At 41.3% G+C, this 23,700-nt stretch overlaps 1 long non-coding RNA gene across 1 annotated transcript; it reads left to right on the top strand.

Annotated features, from left to right (window-relative positions):
* Window positions 1-18,906: 18,906 nt before the first annotated feature.
* On the top strand, window positions 18,907-23,156 carry LOC106925665 (uncharacterized). Its single transcript, XR_001419901.2, has 3 exons — window positions 18,907-19,015; window positions 20,076-20,138; window positions 22,070-23,156. It is a non-coding gene; the product is annotated as an uncharacterized LOC106925665 (long non-coding RNA).
* Window positions 23,157-23,700: the final 544 nt, after the last annotated feature.

Here is a 23,700-nt window from a genome sequence, read left to right as displayed (position 1 = left end):
CATTTAGTACAAAAAATATACAAAAAACTTGAATATGTTAAAACATTTACTGCAAAATAATAAAAGAAAAAGACTGATATCATCAATCTCCAAGTTAAGGTTTGCACTGCACAGACCTGGAGAAATTTTAAAATGGGCTCTATAATTTGTTTTATTATGTTTCTGCTTATTATGTTTGTAGACACCTATAAACATCTGTTCTAAGTTTTAACAAGAATATTCCAAGGAAAAGCAAGGAAAACACCTAAAAGTCAGAAGTTTGATTTGTTAAACTTAAACCGCTTCTGAATTTTGCAACCAAAATAAAAATTTTGTGGTGCTACTTTAGAAATATTTGCAAGGAAATTTGCAATGTTTTTGTGATAATTTCAGAATACCGCTTTGCTCTCCTGTCCGTTCACATATGACGGCAAATGTGACAAGGGATGAAAGAGAAAATGCAAGAGAAAATTTTGCATTTTGTGCAGTTGTGTTTCCTAATGTCAGAATTATTTTAAAAATATCTTTCTGACATTGAGAGAACATGCTTAGCATTTAGAAATTAATAAACAAAGTCTGATGCGTATGTTACATATATTACATGTATTATACTTTAATGGATAAAGCACAACCCATATATGGAGGCCTCAGTCCTCGACATCGCAGGTTCAGATCCAGGCCTGATGTCTTCTCACATCTCTCATTACATACCTTTCGCATAAAGGCTACTCGAGCCAATAAAATCTTCAAAAAAAAAAAAAAAGTGACAAAAAAATTGTCCTGTTCTGTGTCTGTTGACCCAGTTGCAGAGAGACAGAGGAAGCTTGTAGATGAATGTTTTAATAAAACTAACAAAAACCACAGGGAACACAGGAAGCCAGAGTCAAACAAAAACAGGAAACCAGGATCAAAGAAAAAAAATGTCAGAAGCAAGGTGGTGCTAACAGGCTATGACTGTTTAACAGAAGGAATCAGCAAGGAATGTGAGCGGGAGAAAGGTTTAAATACTTTGAGGGTGAATGTTGGAACAAAAGACCTGGGCTGATTGGCTAACGAATCTAAGAGTAACAAGGAATAACTAGACACAAGAAATAAACATAATAAACCAGAATCATTAAGAAGAACTGAACTAATGTAAAGGAGAAACCAAACTGATCTAATCGAAGATGGACACTAAGGAACACAGAATAATAACAAAACTAGAACCAAATAATCAAACCAACCCAGGATGCGACAGAAATTCAGTTTCCTCCAGGTGGTATTTAGTATCACTACATGCTTTTGACCATTGTTTTGGTAAATTTGCAATAAACTCACAGTTGCACATAAAGCAAATGTGGGCATCTATTGATTTTGCGTGATCAACGTGATCTCAAAAAAAAAAAACTGGAGAGACAGTTAAATAATAAAAAGTATCATACTATTTATATTGGCCAAGTATTTACTTGATACCAAATGCAGCTCGACTTGTTTGGCATGATTTGTTTGACTGTTTGCAAATTTAATTGTGACAAAACCAAGAAAATAAATCAAGAGAAATCCAAAAGGAGGTACTGCACTGTGTGAGGAGGAGGATGGGAACATGAAGCAGAAACCTGACTTCAATCTGAAGCCCATCCCTTTTCTCTCCCCTTAAACCCAGCTGTTAAAGCCCCCGGCTTAATGCAAGTCTCCAACACCCCCATCGACATCCAGCCCTCCATGTCACTCTCCTTAATTTGTCTCTCCCCTCTTTTTATCTTCTTCTCTTCTTCCATTTGTACCGTGTATCTCACACTGTGTATTTTTTAATCCAGCAAGTATACAAATATATAAAAAAAATCACGGCCCAGTCCAATTCTTGGCGATGTATGTAAAACGCACGTCTTGTGTCAGATGAACCGTCTCTGCGTTGATGCTGTGATGCCCAGCGAATTAATAATATTCTGTCGACGTTGTTGTCTGCCTTTAGATGCAGCCCTCAGTCAAAGGAAATATCATACCTGCCAGTCAAGCAGGGGGCGCCGTGGCAGAGATCAGGTCACATGGCCGTGCCGGGAGGTCAAGAGAGCGAGCAAAAATACGAACACAGAGCCAGGAACACGTGGTGCATTTGAATACCACTGACCTTATATGCATGCTGCTTTTCATTGTGGTGTTGAATTACCTGAATTGCATATGAACCAGTGCACCTGGCTGGGGTTGCCATGGATACAGGGCCCCACTCTCTTGCTCTCTCTCTCTCTCTCTCTCTCTCTGTATCTCATAAGCCAGGTCCTTAAATTTGAAGATGTGAGTTTCAGAGATAGGAAGGAAAACTATGGCTCGGTATCAAGCAGCAGCTGTGAGGCAGGGAAGTTTATCTGAACACGGAGCCGGCGCTGACTGACCCAAACCTCCCGCTAATCTGGCCGGAGGCAGCAACTCCATCGGCCGATCTCAATCAGCCAGCTCCTTCTTCCTCCCAGCAGTTCCCCTCCCCCATCACTCCCATTTTTACTTAAAGGTTAAATATGTTCAAGTCTAATCACATCGCCATAGGAACTTTAAATAAGTCACCTCTCAGTGGATATATCAAGGTAAGAATTTTTCTTCTTTCTTTTTTTTTTCCTTGACTGAATCTTGAGAGACGGAGAAAGTCTAAAATGTAAATGTGATTTCATTTTCAGTTTCATTACGAAACAATCATTGCTTTGTCAGTAACTTCCACTCTTCCACACAGACAGACAGACAGCTGGCTGCAGGAAATAAATTACACCTTTCACTTCCTGGTGTGATGGACACAAATTAGACAAAATGCAGCGGTGAAAAAGACAAGCCATGACAACAGAAGATGATGCATTCAAACAACAGAAAAAGAAACAAAAAGTCAAAAGCAAAACAAATACAAGATACACAATCCTAATAACTAAACCAGTAATAATAAAAAAAAACAATTTTATTTTTGGGTCCCCCCCCCCCAAATGCTGACATATTCTCATCAGTTCAATTTACTTGGAAGAAGACACTTTATAAGACAAATCCATCCGATTCAGACCTAATTCTATAGAATGTTTTTTTTTCAATTATTAGTTATTTTTGGTAGGTTTTGCCATGTCTAATTTAATACTTTATTCCTTTGTCCTGATTATTAGTTTTTTCTTTTGGATCATGTTCTTGTGTCAGTGTTTTGGTTTTCTTATTCACCCTCATTAGTTTCATTAGTTTGTGTTGTTTAAGTTTGGTGTTCATGTCTTCATTTAGTAAGCGTTATGTCCTTAATGTCACACTTCTTGTGTATTTGCATTTATTTTCATAGATTGTTGTAAGGCCTGTTTCTCCTTTTGGTTCCAGTTTCTCAGTTTAGCTAATTGTCCCAGAAATCAAGTTCAATGAACCCTGTGTTTCTCCATCTTAGTAATGCCTCTCACCTGTCTCACCAGCTATTTAGATTCCTGGTTTCTTTATTCTCTTCAACTCAGTTAAGACTGTGTAAGTTTGCAGTGTTTTTTTCTTCTTTTTTAAGAAAATATATTTGTCTAACTTAAGCAGTTGTCTGCAGTTTGGCTCTAAGGTCCACTGTGACAGTCCATAATGAGTTCAAATCAATCAAAATTCAGACAGAAAAAAAAATCTAGTTATCAACTCTGCACTAATTTCTCATTCTGAGTAAGAACGTGGTGACAGTGGGAAGGAACAACTCCTTTTACCCATAAAAAAGGCTCATTACGAGGCTACATTATTCTTACGAGTTTAAAGGACAGAAAGGAGTCACAAACAAATGAACAAAGCTTAAAAAAAAGAAAAAAAGGTTAAAGTGTTCAGCAATTTACAGTTAGCAGGAGCTTCATCAGTTGGATGGATTTGGACATTGTGCACAAAACTATTAGCAGCAATAGCTCCCTTGTTGTGATCTGTGTGTCTCTGTGTAGTTATTTTGAGATTTTCTGTGTTTAGTCCTGTTTCCCTGTAGATTGATCCCAGCTGTGTCTAATTTCCTGATTACCCTCCCTGTGTATTTAGTCCCACCTGTTGTCTTTGTTTGTCGTTGGATCCTCGTCAGATATCAGAAGTTTGTTAGATGCTTGTCGTGTGTTCGTTGTGTACGTCACATGTCATTGTTCGTCTGCCTGCATGCCGTCAGAGTTGAACTGTATAGTCCTGTGTAGGTTTAGCTCGCTTTCCCAGTCCTTAGCTTCTCAGTTGCTACCATTATTAGCTGTGTGCTAACTCTCTGCCGTGCCGCCTGTGTATGGACTGTGTTTGAGCTCTTAACATTAAATTCATCATTTCTTCATTACTTGGGTTCCTGCGTTTACTCTCACCATCTCTCAAAACACCCTATCCATGACACCCTTAATGATTTCATCTGAGAAAGAGACACAGGTATGCCTCGTTTCTACTGAATCTGGCATGAGTCAATGTGGTTTGTTTCATGCCGAACCATAAGAGAGTTTCTATCACCAGCTATCCACCATATTATCATACCGCTACCGGTGTCATACCGCTGTCTGATGGACCTACAACTGAAGAGTCCAAGGAGTTACCAGTTTTATGGAAACTACTTTGGATGGAATGTGCTTGTATTAAGATTGTCCATTACTTTTACTGTTGATTTTAGGATGTTTACATATATTTTTTTATGGATACCGTCATTGTAGCCCACCACTACCAGCAGCTAAAAAAGTGGGTCAGTAAGAGAGAAAAAAAAACCCTTAGAGTTCATTATACCCAAATGTCCCCCTAGAGCAGTGCTTACCACAAAGGGGCGTCACTGTGTGGAGAGTGAGATTATTTCTCAGGGCAAAATTAGATTTAAAAAATATTGCATTTTGTCCCCAGATAAATTAAGCCCCTGTTTAGTAACTGACTGTTATGACAGCTATTTGATTTGAAATAAGGCTGAAAAGTTTGAAAATTAATGTCTTAGAGGACATAATTAAGAAGGCCAGTAAGGTCAAAGTCCTTCAGAAAAGAAAAACATCCAACATGCTGGGAATCAGTCGGCAAAGAGCCATCAAGAAGGTTTAAGATTAGAGGCAGCAGGAGATGCTTCAAGGTGAAAGTGGATCAAGCTACAAGAACCATCTACGTCTGATCAGTTTCCCCTATAAGAACGAATGATGTGGTAAAAATGACTTTCTGAGACTTCATGCAGTGATTATAGATGTATATTTAAAGGCAGCCTTATGGGACCTTGTTTGTACTGTAGAATGAACCCAAGGTTGTCTTGTTTTATTTTCTTGTGTAGCATCAACAGCAAGATTCTGGTCAATTCTAGCTAAATCTTCTCTCCTTTCATCCTTGACACCATGTCCGTCTGACTGCTTTGAAAATGTCAAAATTCCACCCAGTTTCATAACCAATCAAGCAGAAGCTCAATTTGAGCTACTGAGTCCTGCGTGTTGGGTTTCATCAGAAAATGGTGATGACTTTCAAATGACAAACTTTTTCAATATTCATCTAATGTCGCAAAAACACAATTTCGCAATTATGCTGTTTTCACAAAATATTCAAATTAAAATCACACGTGAATAAGATTGGTGACATAATGAGTCATTAAAAATCAAGGTGGTGATGAATATAAACAGTTGAATGAGCTAGTAAAATTTCAAATATATTCATATTTAAGCCACAGAGATTGTGTTCATAATCAGCCTTGTGTTATTCAGACATTGAAGCGACAAGTTCCTTATACTTGGGAGCGGCACCATTTTTAGGAAAATATTCAACTAAACTATTAATCCAACCAGCACTTCTTTTTTTCAGTTTCATTTTTTGCGCAAACAGGGCCAGTCTTTGAGAATCCAGTGCTTTTTGTTCTTGTGCAGTTTCATAACCGTTAAGATTTTAACAGTTTTTGCGCCAGTTTTCTTGATGCTGGTCGTTGTGAGAATTTAACAATAGTAAAAATAAAAGACAAATGAAATATTTGTGAACAAAACCTTTAGCGCAAGCTTTTTATTTCTTTCCATTCACCTCATACAGTAGGAATGCAATAGGTAACATATACACAGATGGAAATCCACACTCCTTTGTGTGCGAGTGTGTTACACCTCTCTCTGTCATAACATGTCATTTTAGACACCATTATTCCCAACAGAGGCAGACGCTTCAGCTCTGTGACACAGACCATAAGGTCATCTGTCAAACAAAGGAGCAAAGTGTGTCTTTATAGTAGAACTGTGTCCATCTAGGCTTGTATTATATATATATGATGAGAAGCTGCCAATTCACACATCTAGAGCCCTTTTACCCAGCAAACCCTGCTGTTATCCCTCCCCGACTCCTGCTACAGAGTTCAAAGGTTGCCATGGAAACCTGCATCCTAGTGGGAAGACAATGTGCTCTGCCCCGAAGCAAGTGGAGCAAGTGCGGTTGGCGGGTGGGGAGGATTCTGTGACCTTTGACCCATGAAGGTGGGGAACAGAAGTGGGATGGGAGGGGGGGCAGAGGGGTTAGCGCAGCGGGGCTGCAGGTTGGTTTGATCCTCTCTGGGGGCCGGCGCTAAAGGTTGTGGGTGGAGCGGCTTCAGAGCTCAGCGACTCGTGCCGGGCCGCCTCCCGGATTTTCCATAGGGCCCTGGGTGCCAGAGATAGCCGCCCTCTAATCCGTGGGGCCGTCTCACCTTGCCTCCGCCGTGTCGCTGTGATAGAGCATCTTTTGTGTCAGATCTCCACTTCTGCCACCATTGCCGGTACGCACAGCGATGGCCGCTTTGTGCGAGTGTGTGTTGTGCTGGGCGTGACAGTGTACACGCTTGTGTGTGACAGAGGAACAGAAAGGTACACATGAAAACTGACAGATGTGAAAGGTGCATTCAAAGTCACATCGTCACAAAGAGTAAGATTACCACACGAGTACTGGCTCGTAAGACCGGCTTTCATCACACACACTGATACATTTACCTACAATCAGTTTATATATAGGAGTCATTTTTATGCATCAGGATCCCTAAAAATGCTAGACATATTTCATAATTCAAATAGTTTGAGGAGCACTACAGTTGTGGCATTTCTACAAACCTCAGACTGCTGATTTGTCCCATGACACTTTGTCATTAGTTTTCCATCACTCATTTGCACATCAAGATGTCAATAATTTCATGTCACCATGTGGGTCAATTAACCTTGTGAACCTTGTTGAAGCAGCCTGAGAAGTAGGAGGATTTGATATGGTGGTCAGAGACCCTTCTGAGTCTCTGTGTAGGAAGAGTAATAGAACCAGGAATGGATGGATGGAATTACTTTCAGAATAATTTATCATCAGATGAATTTTTACACGAAGTACAATGTTTTTGTATTACTGAAAATGATACATTCGCTCAGTTCAAAATGTAAGACTTGAAGAAAAAAAAAACACTGCCAAAAAATAAACAGAAATCCTCTAGACCCTCAGATGTTTTCAAAAGTCAGAAACCGAGGAATATTTGTGGAGAAATATTCTGTGAATGTGTTCGCACAGAGGAACCAAAGAGGACAGACGAGTTATTTACTGTGCAGCCCAGGCGACCTGTCCGTCCTCACGTCGGGCCCCGGCAGATTAAGATGCAGCCGTTGGCGGCTGCCAGAGCAGGCGGAGATTGATGGGGAGCACGGGGGCCGCAGAGGCCCTGCAGAATTCTGAACAGAGCCTGTGGGCATCATCCAGCAGCGCTGCTGGCAGCAGGCGGCTTCCTCCTCCTCTCTTTTGTCACCTCTGTTTCTGTGTTACTTTCTGTCACTTTTCTGCATCTCCGTTTTTTATTTTCCTGTCACTCCGCCGCCCCAAAGTGCCCCCCCAAGTCGACTCCCACTGGAGACGCCGTATCAGCAAGTTTAACAAAAGTGGATCTTATGAAACTGCAGGTGAGTCAGAAATATGTGAAGAGCAGAGGCCAAACTTACAAGGGAATATGCTCCCAATAAATAATTCCACCGTGCAAATTGGTTTTTGGGATGCTAACCAGGACATATAATCTGGATCTATTGCACACACTCATGGTAAGCAACAAGCATACAGACTCAAATATTTACACCCCATCTAATACTTGGTTAAGAGATCCTCTGGAAGTTGTGTTCGACCCACACACTTTATGTAGCTTCTGGCATAATTCAGCCTGAAGCTCCCAGCAATGTTCTTGGTGAGAGAACACGTTTTCATTTTTTGTTTTTTAATAAGGCCATTTCATTTTCTTGAATGGAAGACAAAGGAACATCCATTGGAGATAGAACTGCAACATCAGTTAACCCAAAATGTCCCAGACAACCAAATTTGTTTTGATTAACAGAAACCCAGAAACCACTTAAACTGAAACTGCTAAAACACCAGCGCCACTGTCCTTCACACCAGGATTGTAACCAAGATCAGTGAGGCTGTCAAATCGAAGAACACATTTTTCATTTTCATCTCAAGTCATCAACTAGACAGTTATAGTTTGAATAGAGTTGGGTGTTCCAACAAGACAATGATCTGAAACGAACTTATTTTAGACAGACATTTTCATCAGACATTTTAGACAATGCAGTCTATTTTTTTTTTTGTTTGTTTTCAGAAAGCCTTGATCAACATCTTTTAATTTTTTTCCACACTTATTAACTAAAAAAGTAGAAGTCTGGCTCTATACATTTTCCAAGTTCCTGAGGACAGCTGAGGAACTTAAAATGGGTGGCGAAAAAAAAAAAAGCAATTATCTCAGTATGTCAACATATGCATATCAGCTTGTACTCTGTGGCTCCTCTTCCTCGTGCTGCAGGGATGCAAACAGAAAGATGAGAATGGAAGATGGATGCTTTGGATGTGTGTGCGTGTTGGCATCAGAGTGTGTGTACCCCAAGCAAAATGCACTGGTAGGGTGTTTTTGTCGGAGTCCCCAGGGCAGCAGACGCATGAGTCAGCGGCCAGTAGGATTTATAGCCAATTGATTAAATTAGCATTTGTTCTGCTTCTGGGACATCAGCTTGTCAGTATAAACACACGCTGAAGCAAACACACACAGACACACTCCTACGTTAGCAAACAAACACCTGAACAGCAACTGCAGTTATGGAATGAAATCGGACATTAAGGAAAGCAGGGGAAAAAAAAGGTCCATGGAGTAGCAGCAGACAATTAGCAATGATGTCAATAAGTCAATGTGATTAACATCCGGATCACTGGGATGTAAGTACTCAAAGAAACACATGCTGCACTCCCGGAAGCCTGTTCCTGAGTAGCTCCTTCATGCCATACAGTGAGAGGTCGCACACACCGGGCCTGCTGACAAGCCTTTTTTATGACATTCATCAAAGCCATCTGCCATTTTCCGCTCAATTAATTTGTTATGGGAAGTAGGATCAATTAAGTGCGGACCATAATGGCTTTATATCCTTGTTTCCCTTTTATAGCCCAATATTTTCTGCGCTCCACTCTGGCATGAAAAGGGGGAATCGATATGCCGGGCTATTTTCCCCTTCCGTGGACTAATTTGTTTTTGCCACTTTCTTCTTGGCATGATAAACTGGCTGTAATGAGGGGTTAGGATGGAAGATCCCTGGGGTGGGAGGGGGGACCCTCGTTTAAGCCAGGAGGTCTATTGGACGATGGAAGGCGAGACCAGCTCTAATCTGACAAGATCCCATCTGGATGTTAGGAGTAACGTTTCCGCTATGTACCTCAAGGTTTGGCAGTATCAAGAGGGATTGACCTTTACTTTGTTATCATTTAAACTGTTGGTCAGCCGCTGAGACAGTCAGTAGCTTAGACCGGGGCAAAGATGGCAATGATAAGGACAGTCATGGGACAGTTGGTTTGACAGTGATGAGTGTAGCAGAGTGAGCAGGCGGCAGCATTAGTACGAGCATCACGAGCCTCGCCCTGTTCACCATGACCCCTTGCGATGTATTGATCCCTGCCCGGTTAAGCCTGCTTATGGGTTTGATGATACGACAAAGAAGAGGGAGGGGGACAATAAGAGGGTACTTAAGTGTGTGCCTGGCTCTAGAGAGTGGTGAGGAAGCCTTATTACTCCTGAAGCAGCGCTGATGACATTGCCATATTGATTTTGACATCATCTGGTTGGGATATGCTTCTGTAGCAAAGTCTTAAACCGAGGTGACCTGGGTGTCAACATGTTTCTGTCAGCTAGCTTAAAGGGGCAAGAAGGTTGCCACTGTGCAGCAAAGCTGAGTAGAGGTTGTGCCGCACTGCCTTGTTTCTACGGAGCGGTATAGTACGCTAATGGTCCACCGTATTCTGGACAGCTATTCTGGACAGCTTTTCTGCCGCAAGTTGGACTCTCACTGGGCAAACGGGTCAAAATCCAAACAACTAATGTGGCACACTTTTATGTCTCATGCTCTTTTGTGCCCTAATCAATGGACTGAGTTGGGTGATGCCAGTTGCCCCTCCCCTAATCGTACTGTACCATAGTTAAATGGATCTGAACTGAAGGACGGTCAGGAATGATGTGGTACGGGTCGGTTGTGTGGGCTTTTATAAGGGAAACAGACAAAATGGCTTGCTGAACTGAACCGACCAATGCTGTACCACTCAGTGGAAACAAGACATTAGTTAGCAAACTGTTACCTAATTACAAATGTAATACATAACTAAATACTTAGGTTGCTAGCTAAATATTTAGCTAATATGCAATTTGTGTGGCAATAAGTGGAAGTCGACAATCAAAATAAAAACTAGGTCTTAAGGTCTCTTATATAAACTCCATTCCTGGCAAGACAATAACTTCAGTCGTCACTCAAATCTTTTTTTTTAGTCGATTCTTTTCTTCTCCTCTCAACATGTCCAATGTGCTAGCTGAAAACAGCTTTAACGGCTATACAGATGTTTAGTCATGAATCTACGGCAACATCTGCCGCTGTGGTCCAGCCAAAACACTTCCGGTTCATGTTCGATTCACTCTTAAGCTGCTTTCGAGCAGCTGTCAGAGGTTTTATACAAACAATATATTGACTTTTTTTTTCATACAAATGAATAAATTTGAAGTGTTAAGCTTTGATATCTGCTCTAAAGCAACTTAAGAGTGAATCAAACCTGAACTTTGAGTATTCTGGCTTGACCACAGCGGCACATGGCAGTGCCTAATATGAATACAAAACATCCTATTAACTTGGGTTATTTGTCAGTTTTGAGACTGCAATAACAGCAAAATTACATATTTTTTCTTAAATAATTTGTAACATGTAAGATTACTATTGTATACAAACATTTTAATGTAAAACTAGTGTAAATAAGATTGTTTAAAAACAATAATAACAAATATTCTAATCAAAGATTTCATAGTTTTTTTCAGTTCTGTTTAAAAAGTACCTCTAACCTAATTTTAGAGCAGCTTTTCCTGCTGCCTCTTTGCAAAGGTCAAAGTTCCCCATTGTTTTCAAAAGTGCATTAAGGCACTAAAGCAGTTACCACACTAGGAAATGCAATTCATCACTTGATGGATGATGACCCCCCTTTAAACCAAACGTGGCTGTGTGGCTCCATAAAGTCGTGCTCATTTCATTTGTATTGAAAGTAGCGCTGTTCTGCCGGAACTGTGAAGGAAGAAATCAATGCACGTCCCCAACTAAATTTTCCCTTCCTAAGGTTTTGTTTTGACAGGGAGAAGAAATATGTAACTCATAGTGTGTTATTGGGAAAAATGAAAATAAAGAGTGGCTGTGAATTATGAAAATATTAACCTGCAGATTAAATCTCAGTCTCTCAGTATTTGTAAAGCAGTTCTCTAAAGAACATCGTGTGTCTTTGTTTCATTGGGTCCACAAAGACAAAACATAACAAATTCTCCATATTAGATTATGAGCTAATCTTGTCATTGTGGTACTTTAGTTTTCTATAAAAAGTATTGCCTTTAACCTGACTTACCAATAGTAACAGGTATGTGTAAGGAAATGTGTTAAGAAAATGTGAGTAAGCAGGGTTCATAAACCATAAATATTGTTTTCTTTCCATGGAGGTTTATTTCTGACCTGACCATGAATAGCTTTCACTGCCAGAAACTTTCTCAATGTTTTGCAAGCCAGCTTCCCCATGTATCTACAGCCTGAACTTTTTACAGCTTATTCTGCTGGGCACGTCAAAACATCCAACGTAGATGTTAGTCCTGTCAGTGCAACCTGTAAAAGCCAGGTTGCACTGACAAGTTCCAGGTAAGTTCCAGGTAATCCACACAAATGTTTTAGAATTAAGACGTAAATGACCTCTAAGCATTTAGGGAACTAACATGTAGGGTCCAGATAAGTAAGCTGAATGTTCTGGAAAGTATCCTGTCAGTTCTGGGTAAGTAAATTAAACTTACTTCTAGCCATCCTTCATTTCCCAGGAAAATGATCCAAAAGCTGTATAAGGACCCCATAAGTTCAACTAATAATATCTGATTAGTTCACTTTAAAATAACCTGTAAATACACAGTAGATGATACGGAAATAACTTACAGGTTCTCTGTAAATACACTGCAATTAAACTGAAAACTTAATTGCTTACAGTTTAAGCAATTAAGCTTAAACTGTAAGTAATTTACTGGCGTAATTAAACTTTCCTATCAAAGCCAAACAACCTTTCTGTCTGTTGCATTACCTGTTGACCCCTACCACAATGAAAAAGTACTTTGTACAAAAAAAAAAGGTATTAAAGACAATAAAAGTGGGTCGACTAAGCTGAAGATAACCAAGATAGATTAATCTGAAAAAGATGAGTACGAATGTTGGAGAGTTTCTGGTTAACAGGTGCACCAAAGGAACGTGGGCCAAGTATCACCCAGGTAGGCCTCAGGGAACGCCTGCAGAGCAGCTCACCAAATCAACTTTAGCTACTGGTTAGAAGACCAGGGTAGGTACACCTACCTGGGAGTCAGATGTTTGGAATCTGCAATTACCACAGTTAGCATCAACTAGTCACACCCTATTGAGACAGAAAGACAAACCACAAGGAAATTTCCTGGAAGAGGATCAAGAGGATTGGTGATCACTGCCAGACTCCAAACACTTGAACAAGCCTTTTCCAGTTGTGTTTCTGTCAGTGGGCGTGTGCTTATACTCACTGACTCAAAAATGATTATATGAAAGAGTTTCTCTTCACAGAAATTTGTGCATCTGTCATAAAATTACCACTCATTTGTCTCACCCTAAGAATAATTTTAGGGGTATTTGCATTGGAAGGTACACCCCACAGTCTCAAGAGACATTTCGCAACTTTCAGGGTTGTGTCATAAACGGTGGTTGTGGTGAGGATATGGACGCAGGCGGACCCAGGAGGTAAGTGAAAATGATGACTTTAATGATGGAATCCAGAAGACAGAGCAACAGAGAACAGCACGGGGAAACAGGCAATACATGACAAGGATCCGACGAGAGACAAAGACAACAGGTGGGTTTAAATACACACGGGGTAATCGAGGGAATGAGACACACCTGGGAAACAATCAACGGGGAAGACGCAGAGACAGACTCACAGGGAACAGGACTACACAGAAAAAAAACTCAAAAATAAACACACAGAAACACGGATCATGACAGGTTGTGCATATTTGTATTTCTTTGTGCTAAATGTACATTGAAGTGAGCGCAGGTGAATGGTCAACCCTGTTGGACACAAGTTTCATTGGTAATCGGGCTGCAAATGGTGGGCGGAGAGCAAGACTTGGCTGCCCTTCAAGACCGGCCATAGATTAAAAGTCCATCGATCCGGCTGTAATTTATTTATCAATTCAACTAAAAATTAAACATTGACCTCCTTCTCTGAAATCCGTCTATTTAATCTTGCTGACTGAGTGAGTTGAATACCAAGGGAGATGTCAAATGTAGGGCCCCGTCTTTCCAAAAATGTTAAACAGGTCACGGTGAGAAGCATCTTTCCTGCTCTTCTTTTCAATTCTGAGTTTGGATGTAAGACTATGAAAAGTTTCAGGCATCAGCTCCTGCTTTTCTTTCAAACCCCCAGGACTTCCTCTTCAGACAGTAAACAACTCACGTTTCCTCAGTCCTGCACCAAACCTTCGCTCCCTTTCCTCCTCCACCTTAGCCGTATTCTCATCACTTCTCTCGCTCTTCTCATCTTTCCTTTTCTCTCTGGCTATCACAGAGTGCTGCCTTTCTTCCCCACACTTATTTTACTCCAGAACGCACCAACCATACCTAGGCATTGCAACTTCCTTATCAGCACATCAAAGTCTTATTGGTCCCCTCCTCCCCCCTTCGCATTGGTTACAGATGTGCAGAGTTTCTCTCAGGGCCCGAATCCTGCTGACTCCAGAAAACAAACAATCACATCATTATGAAAGCTTCATCCACTTCTTGCGTCTTTTCGTCTTTCTCCTCTTGCTGTGAGTGAATCAGAGGGTTACCTTGCTCACACTCTTGCCAGGCGGTGTGTGTATGTTGGGTGCCTCGCCTCACCTCACCTCACGGCCACTCCTCTCTGTCCTGCTCACCCCTTCCTGAACCCTCCCCATGACTGACCCTGTAATTCAATTAAAAGCACATTAAGGTGAAATGAATTGCAGTAAATTTAATTAGCTGCTGACGAAGGCTGGCTAGATGTATCGCTGGCTTGGAGCCGATCTCTTAGATGGGAAGCAGGGACTCGCGGGACAGATGACCACCGTTCACCTTTAACCCACAGATCTCCAAGAGGTGAGCACCATTAGCTGGCAAGCTGACAGAGGTTTTTCAGTGCCCTGATGCCAATCTGGCTCGTATCTGTAAAGAACAAGAGACAAATTCAATGTAACTTGTGTAGAGGCATCGACCAACACACTCACTGACCCACTGCAGAAGTCATTGTTTTTCTTGCTACACTCTGACTAAGCAGATGAAATAAAGCAAATTAGGTCCTTGAACGATACCCTATTTAAAATCAAGCTAATTCAAAAATATTTCATTAATCATAAAGGGAAATTAAATGTTGTAACTCACACACGTGTCTTCAGAGTTGTTGTAGTTGCTGATGATGGCTGTGGGCAGGAAGGATCCGTCTGACTGAAGAAACTTCTGTCAGTTTAATTGTCCAGTTTGTTAGAGACTTGAGACTTTAGCGTGGCCATCACAGAAACCTGACTCAGTCCCATAGAGCATTTGTGGACAGATCTGGAAAGGTGAGCGATGCGGTGAGCGATGCTCGGTCAGGCCCAGCTCGGTCAGGCCCAGCTCGGTCAGGAGGAATGGTCCAACATTTCAACAATTATTAGAAGTTTTTGGAGGAAAAATCAAGACATAATTATGGCAGTCAGTACACAGAAATGATAAATTTTCTTTTCTTCTTTTTTTTTTTTTTTTTTTTTTTTTTTTTTAGGTTGTCCCACATTTCACCCAAAGCCGAAAAGTTGATGTGCAATTACATGGTTTAAATAAGACTTTATCTAAGACTTTGGCATTTTACACAGAATCACACATAAGTCCTCACAGCATCTGATGAATGTTCCTCAAAAAAACAAAACAAACAAAAAAAAAGCAGATAGTAGAAGCAGACTAGTTGAAGCAAATATCAACATTGCTGTCTGAGTGGCATGGCTACAAAGTTCTGACTAATCACACAACACATTGAAATAGTTCTACCCAGACCTGGTCTCAAGAAAAGGAGAACTCCTGTCTGCAAACATGAAGACACAATTTTTGTCACGTTTTATCACAATGAGAGCCATCATTTTGGATGAAGCATGGCAGAGCCTTTTGTCAAAATTGTCCAAAAGATGGAATAGTTTGTCTGCTTTAATGTCCAACAGGGACAAAGCAATATCTCTATGTATGTAAATATCTGGTTTCAACTGTAGTATATATCAGTTTTAATTTCTCTCATTTAAGACTTGAGACTTGAAGGTCTCTGCTGAATGACCTCGGCCACCTCAGAAGTGGTTCAAAGTCTTTTGATGTGATCTTTTTCGCCTCACTCAGATTCAAATCATTACTGTGGCTGCAAAGCAAAGAAATGGTTTATTACATTTTGCAAACTTTTGGGACGCTTCTTGCTGTGCTGCACAATTCATCCCTGCCCTCCCGCAACCCCCTTTCCTTCCTCTTATCCCCCCTTCTCTCTGGAAACCTTTCCTGCTGCAGCCTCCCAATGTGCACAGTCAGCAGAACAGTCAGCGCAACCCACTGTGGCATTTGCATCGTGTGACTGAGTGTGTGTGTTAGTTTGTATGTGCGCACATCTTCTAATGAAGAGAGACAGCCTCTGCTGGGGTCCCTGTTTCCGCGGCGTGAGGGGTCTCAGGTAGCCAGTGGACAGCTGGTGTGTTTGCTGTAGTTCACATGCTCACATATGTGCATTCTTGCAGTATTTGCATGCTTGCAGGTTCACTTTTGAGGATATGCAAGTTTGCACTGATGTGCATCGGTGTGCAGTAAATACATAAATGTGTATGTGTGTGTGTGTGAGAGAGAAATAAGATCCAGGTTCTGGCCTCTCCATTTCTCTCTGCAGGTAATAAAAATATAGAGTGCCCTCCAGATCCCTTTATAGAGCGAGAGTTGAGACCGCAGCGAAATCTAGGACAGGCTCCATTGATTTGGAGGCTACAGTATTACTAGCCATCACAGCCGAGGCAATATGAGAGGACTTTTTTAAAATCATACCGCCAACCCCCCGAGTCCAGGGGGACGAAGAGGAGAAGGGGAGGAAGAGGTAATTGGGAAAACTTCTGCCAACATTTCCTCTTGAACAATGCCTCTTGATTTTACAATCAAGCTCTTGCTTCTCTAAAGAAGAGGCACCAGATGTAAGGGGCGCGATGCAGAGCTTCTTTGAAATTGTGAGCATGTTTTCTTTTTGTTACAAGGAAGGAAATTAGCATTTTTCTTTCAGTGGATCCAGGGAGCATGCTGGAGTATGTTGTGTTACTCCCGGGTCCATTAAACGTGTTAAAAGCCCATTGTACGATTTCCCCAAATGTCAGTCACAGAAAGAGAGGAAAAAGGAGCGACTTCTTCCAACGGCGCTGATTGGTACCTTTTCTACACCATCGCTTTTTGTACTTCAAAGGTGTGGCGCAAAATGGGAAGAAAATGTTTTTCATCTTCTCCAGGACTGGACTCTTCTAGATCTCAGGAGAGGGAGCGGAGTGTTCTGGGTCGGGCCAGGATTCGACCCCCTCTGTCTGGCTAAATAAGATAAGACCCCCGTCATTGTATCCCTCCACTCCACAGCCCTGACCACATCAAATATTCATGGGCCACAGCAGACTCTTAAGTAAACTGGCCAATTTGTTGCGGAAGATGTGTTTTAAGATTGGCTGGGCCGATACGCGACTGGCCCCACCGGGGGGAGAGCGGGCCCAGACAGGAGGATGGGTAGCTGCCATCTTGGCTGTACTCTCTCTATTGTTGCCGCCCATCAGAGCGGGAAGGGGTGAGGGGAGCGGCACGTGGCATGGCGTGAATGGGAGGAAGATAACAAGAGGTCACAGGGAGCTTCCTTTCAGTCAGAGGGAGTTTGGGAGGAAGAGGAGGGCCACGGAGAAGAGAGGAGGAGTCATGTTTGAAGGACAAAAGGGAATGAAGTGGGTGTGTTTAACAGATGATATCAGCAAGACAAACAAGCAAAAAGTACATATGTAGCACAGCACTTCTGGACAGAAGACTCTTGCCAATGTGCGATGCAACTCACTGTCCAGGTCAACCTGGAGAGCCCCAGGACCACACGAAACAAGTTCTCATTGCATTTTATGTTTTAGATTGATGATTCTGTGGAATATCATCTGTGCTGCTAGGATTTTTAGGTATTCATCATGTCATGATGGTCAGGAGAGCAAAGAGCAACAGTCTTAAGTCAGAGGCCTTTCGGATTTGTTGCTAGACTGACTGCCACTGGAGATTCTTCCTGCCCAAAGCATTTCTGCTCATATTCTCTTCCTGTGCAACTTCCTGCTTCTCAAGTGAACAAATGGATGTCCTGAATGTTTTCAGTTCTTTAAAATATAAAATGGATTAAAGGGGATATTATTGCAGTTAAACATCAACTCCTATGTGTCTAACCTAAGAGACTTCTTTAAAATTTTGGGGGGGGGTTGCCCCTGGGGAACATGATCTGGTGCACTAAACTTATTCATTCCAACTGTAACACCGCTGCACAAAAGAATTCAAGGACAGTCCATGTGTACATTATATCTCCCACGAGGACAACAGTTGACAAATCACGAAAACAGATTGCTATTTTCCTTTATGGATGCACAAGGCAGCAAGGGATAGACACAGCTATATGTTATGGCCATTTCCTGTGGGAAATCTGATGAAAATGAGCTGAATGGCCTCCTGGAGTAAAAAATGGAAGGAAAATAAGTTAGCAAGGAAGGATTCCCACAGGTGGCAGATGAGGACAAGGCGTGACATTGGTGGTCAAGATCATGGCAGCGGTAGTTATGAGGTCACTGCCGCTGAGAGCCGATGCATGTTCAGAGAGCGACCGGATTGCCGGGTGACCCCTGGAAGCCTGCTCGTCATCTGGCACTAAAATTCTCCAGGGATCTTGGCGCAAAGTCGGCCGTGAATATTAATTGTGACATTCCGCCTTTCGCATACAAAGCGAGAACAAAAGAAAGAACGGGAAAAAAAAAACGAGCGGATAAATAATTTGTGTGAAAGTGGCTACTGTTCACTTCCTCATTGCTGAGGAGAGCCGCCTGCCACATTAAAATGTATTTAAACCATCTGAAAGCTCGCACCACGGCGCTGAAAGAGCTTATTTCTTCTGCTCTCTGAGAGGGGCAATTGTTGCCTCAATGGGCCGGGTGCTGAATGAGTCTATTTACATGCTAATAGCCATGCAGTGCAATTTCCTTATCATGTATGTAAATGAACGCACTGGCTGGATCTATGTTGGCCAAATATAAACAGTCAACAATATGCTGACTTCATGGTAACGCTTCACTTTATTTATGCAGTCTGTAATTAAACACTGCCGACGCACACGATTTCACGTTGATAGCCTCGTTAGCATTAATTAAGTCTAATTAGGAAGACGAACCAATTTATCACACCTGTGGTTTCAGGAAGTGGTGCATTCCAGACAATCTACTCGTATGGAGGAATCCAGGCTAAAATGAGAGACATAGCAGGAGCTGGAGTGGGAGTTTGAAGTCCTGCATGCAGGAGTAAAACACCAAAGAATAGTATGTATGAAGGCAGAATGTGTAGGCGAGGATGATTAGTTTCTGCTCTGCCATTTGCAAACAGGCGGACAGGTTTGTTTCTGAAACGACGGGGCTGAGAACCTAATTTAGCTGAAACAAAGTCGGTAGACAAAGGATTTTACTTTCAGGGCTCCTACACTCATTCCAGTCTTCCTTCAGTCTGTAGAACCACGTGAACAATTTACACAGAATAACAAATCCGTAATGGAAATGTTTGAGTGGCTAGGCTTTTTCATTTGACAAAATTGACTTTTCCAGATTTTAATATACATTTTATTATTTAGAAGTAAATGTAACTGTTCAGAATGAATTTACTGCAGGTTTTTGTGTGCCGATGAAAATGTTTTAAAGGAAGGAAGAAATTTAAACTTAAGGAAAATGCTTAAATTACATATTTTTCTGGACAATTCCAGGATGCGTTAATGTCTTCCAACACAATTCTGCATCTCCCTTCACTGCTCTGTGTAACATTTCTCCCATTGAGCGTGATTTCACCGATTGAATTTCAACCAGGTCAATCAACAAACAGAAGTAGGAATTATGAACGATAACGTCGATGTTTCTGTGCTGTTTTGGTAACACTGCAGAGGAAGTGAACGGAGCCGTTCAGTCTGTTGTCTACGCTTCTAAATATTGGTCAACTAAAGTTGAAGCAAGAAGAAGGTTTAAGACATCAGTCCAGCAATGAATGAAAAGTTGTTGTTATATTACTTTTTTTAACTAGACTCAGATTTTTTCTGAAACTACTTTGTTAAAAGTATTTTAGGAGACCCAAAATGTTTTTTAAAAAACTATTTGCAGAGTAAAAATGCACAGTTTTATGTCTATTTTACATCATGTTACTCCTCTTGATTTCAATTAAGGCTCAACATTGTTCTTGGGTTTCAACAGACATTTATTGTACTGTGGGAAGAACGCTAATATGTATTTATTGCCATTTTTAACTGAACAATAAAATAATGAATTAAATTTATTAGAGATGCCTTGATGGCAGCTACACATCAAGCTAAATCCTACTAAATTCTCCCACTTTTAACAGGATAACAGCGCTGCTTCTACATACTCCAACTCTGCGTGCCTCCACTGCCGACTAAGGGTGCAGGTGTGTGTGTGTGATCGTGTGACAGAGTTCGAGGTCACTCCCATAAAAACTGGAGGGGGCGTTTTGACCGTGAGAGGAAATCCAATTAAGACCTCGGTACAGTCATGGTGGCATTTAACAAATAACTCTCCTCTGTGTCTCTCCCGGCACAGTGCAGTAATAATACCACACTCGCTCTAAGTTATTGTCTTATACAGTATTATGTCTCCTATATGTCAGAGAGGAGTTATATTTCCATATACCGCTGTGATGAAAACATTTGTCAACACCTACTGTAATGACTAATCATCAGTGCTTACAGCCAACAGTTGTTTATGCACACAGATACACAAAGATCCAGACCGATCCATCCTCTGAAATATGTGCATTATCCCAGGGTGGGTAAAAAAAAAAAAATCAATGAAAAGCAATATCCTATTGGATTTAGTTTACGCCACTGACCTATTTTTGAGGGCTTGCACGTAGATCAAAGGAGCAACGGTGAGTGGATGACCTGCTAACCTCCATCCAGGGTCACGGCGTCGATGCGCCTGAGACAGTCAGTTTGGTATGAGTTCGAAAAAAAAGATTTAAAGGTGATGATTGTCTTCTTTGTGGCACCAACAGGGACAGAGCAAGAAAACGCCATTCATCTTTGAAAACGGGTTATTAAATAGCAATGGAAAATCTTTAAAGTTTCAAGACCGTAAAGAAAACGTAGCACACACATACATCTGATTTCACCTTTTGTCTACAAGATCTGCTTTGACCTTTCACTTTAAGCTATAAAAATCTCTTACTCCTCATATGTGGGTCTAGTTTGAAAACCTCAGAATTTTTTTTTTCTTTTGCCATCATCTGTGGGACATTATTACTGTTTTATACTCTGTCGAATTATTCTTTCTATTTCTTTCAGTGTTTACCTATTCAGTCATTTTCCATCAGTCATTAATTCATGTCCCTATTTATCTGTATTGTGTTCTGGTAATAGGACTCACCTCATTCTAGCTCCATAAATCACCTTCCCAGCATTTAAATAATACTCTTTGTCAGATCCTTCTGTTATGTAGCTTGCGTTCTGTCACTAAGCCCACTTTGTTACTCCTCATGATCTCATTGATGGCTTCCCCTTGGTTGGTGTTCCCTGCCAGGTCTTGTAAATCAGTTATCAAAAAACTTCACCGTGTACTGGCCCTTTAAGGAAACGGGAGCAGTTATGACTGCATTGGTTCTTGTCCCAAAAGAGTTCAAATTATTTTGAAAAACCTGGATCAGAAAAAAGCTTTGTGTACAAGCTGACCAGTAGAAATGCTTGCACTTGCCTTGTACTGATTAATTAATGATGTTGCTAACAAATGTCTTCCTTTGGAGGAAGTCCTGCCCCCAGAAGTGTGGAACACGATTTGTAAAACCTGATTTGAAAATCATGCAATTTTGTAGACCTCAGTCACAAAAAGAAAAAAAAAAAAATAGAAAAAGATTGAGAAGTTTCATTTTTTTAAATGTTTTTTCAAATTTAAGTTTTTGATGCATTTTCTTTGCTTACAGCAATGTTGGAACAAATAGTTATGTGGTGTTTGGGAATTTTTTAATGTTTTGCTCACAAATCATATTACTTATTCTGTGATTTAGTCATTTAATGTCTCATTTAACTTCTTCTACAGCAGTGTTTCTCAACCCTGGTCCTCAGCGCCCCCCTGTCCTGCATGTTTTAGGTATTTCCCTTCTGCCACACACCTGAATTGTATCTCTGGGTGATTAACAGGCTTCTGCAGTACTTGATGGTCATGCAATCATTTGAATCAGCTGTTCTGGAATAGAGGCTCATCTAAAACATGCAGAGCAGGGGGGTGGTGAGGACCAGGGTTGAGAAACACTGCCCTAGAGTCAATTCTGTTGGTTTTTATGAGTTCTGATTAGCACTGAGTTTTCTTTCTTAATAAATCTCCCAGGTCCATAAGCCCTCTACAGATGCACCCAGCTAGGCCCAGAGGACTAAAAACAAAACCCTGTGCGTCAACCGGTCCCTGCCTCTCCGTCTCCTCCCAACCAACGCATCTGAACCCGGCGTCACAAAGCGACACGGTGGCAGGAGACCAACTTGTGGCACTGCTCGTCTGGGAAGATAATGAGTTCCCACAGGCCGGAGATAGGGCACGGAGTGTGCGCCGAAGATGCATGCATGTGTGTCTTTGTCTTTGTTATTTAAGTACAGAGAGGCTCTGGTTGAAAAGAGACGAGGGGGAAATTCTTTAAACTTTCAGCTTGAAATGGGCCCAGTTTGGTCAACCCCCAGCAGGCTGGGCTGTAATGAGGACTGCTTCTGCTCCCTCTGTCAGTTTCTTCTTTCTCTTTCTGTCTCTGCTCTCCACACTTGATGGTACGGACAACAGATCACTCCCAGGAGAACCGGCCCTAAAACATTATCCATCATGTTGACAGCTCAAGAGTCTTAAAGTGAAGAAAATATCATGTACCACTCATAGATAAACCCCTCCTTCAAGTCCCCCTTTTTCTCCCCATTCCTTCCTTCGATCGTAACCTTTTCTTTTACTTTCGGTAACGAAGCAGATATTGAAGAAGAGATTGAAGCTTTATTATTGAAAGGATGCAAGTTCAATACCTGATATTAAAAAAATAACCAAAAGAACCGTGAAGTTCTCATGATGGATCTTAAATTGATAACTGCCGGATATTGGAGGGTCACAACTTTTGCGAACACTTATCAAGGAATGCGGCAATACAATCTGGTGTGGAAATTGCCGGCAGTTTGTCATCCCGCCTGTATATGTCCTTGTAAAAATAAGAGCGCACACTTCTAAGTGTTGATGAGAGGGATGGGGTGAGGTAGAAATGAAGGGAAGAGGGCTTGAGGGGAAAAAGGAGTGTGAGAAAAGCCGCTCCTGCTATAACTTTGATTTGCGGCTATAAGGGAGATCAAATGAAGCACCTCATTAAGATCCACTTAACTTTGTAATGACGGCAGTTAAAACGATTAGATATTCAGTTTGATCAAAATAAATATTCTTGTTGATGTAATTACACTTGACTGCTTTAAGTGTTATAGTTTATCAACAAGACAATATTTGCAAGTCAAACAAAAGTTATGGCATCCTAATAGCTAATAACTAGCTATAGCTATTAGCTATTAGCTGAAATGCCTTTGGTACTTCTCAGAGACATCTTTAAAATCCGTCCAATGAAAGATTGCCCATTCCTCATTTGCAGCTAATACAGCGCACAGCATCTAATTCAGATCAAGATCTGGGCTTTGACTAGGCCCAGGACTTTCCAGTTCTCCATTCTCACCAAATCCTTAGTGTATGTACTGAAATGTTTTGGCCAATTGAGATATTGCGGGATCTAGTTCTAGCTTCCACATTTCTACGGATGGTCTCAGATTTGGTTGATATGATGACGTTTCCTGGGACGATGCAGGTTGGCACTAAACATTTCCTCTCCTCTGATGCCCACATCATTTTGTCTCATTCTCATCTGTCCAGTGTCCACAGGTTCTCTTTGGAAAACATTGGTCTGGTCTTTTTAAGGGTGCTTGCATACTTTCTCTAAACTTTAAACAAGT

This window comes from Poecilia mexicana, unplaced genomic scaffold (genome assembly GCF_051168715.1).
Source record: "Poecilia mexicana isolate PSO_F unplaced genomic scaffold, ASM5116871v1 scaffold_2, whole genome shotgun sequence".
Classification (NCBI taxonomy): Eukaryota; Metazoa; Chordata; class Actinopteri; order Cyprinodontiformes; family Poeciliidae; genus Poecilia; species Poecilia mexicana.
The sequence above is the reverse complement of the archived record's forward strand: the minus strand, read 5'-3'. Positions and strand labels throughout refer to the sequence as shown.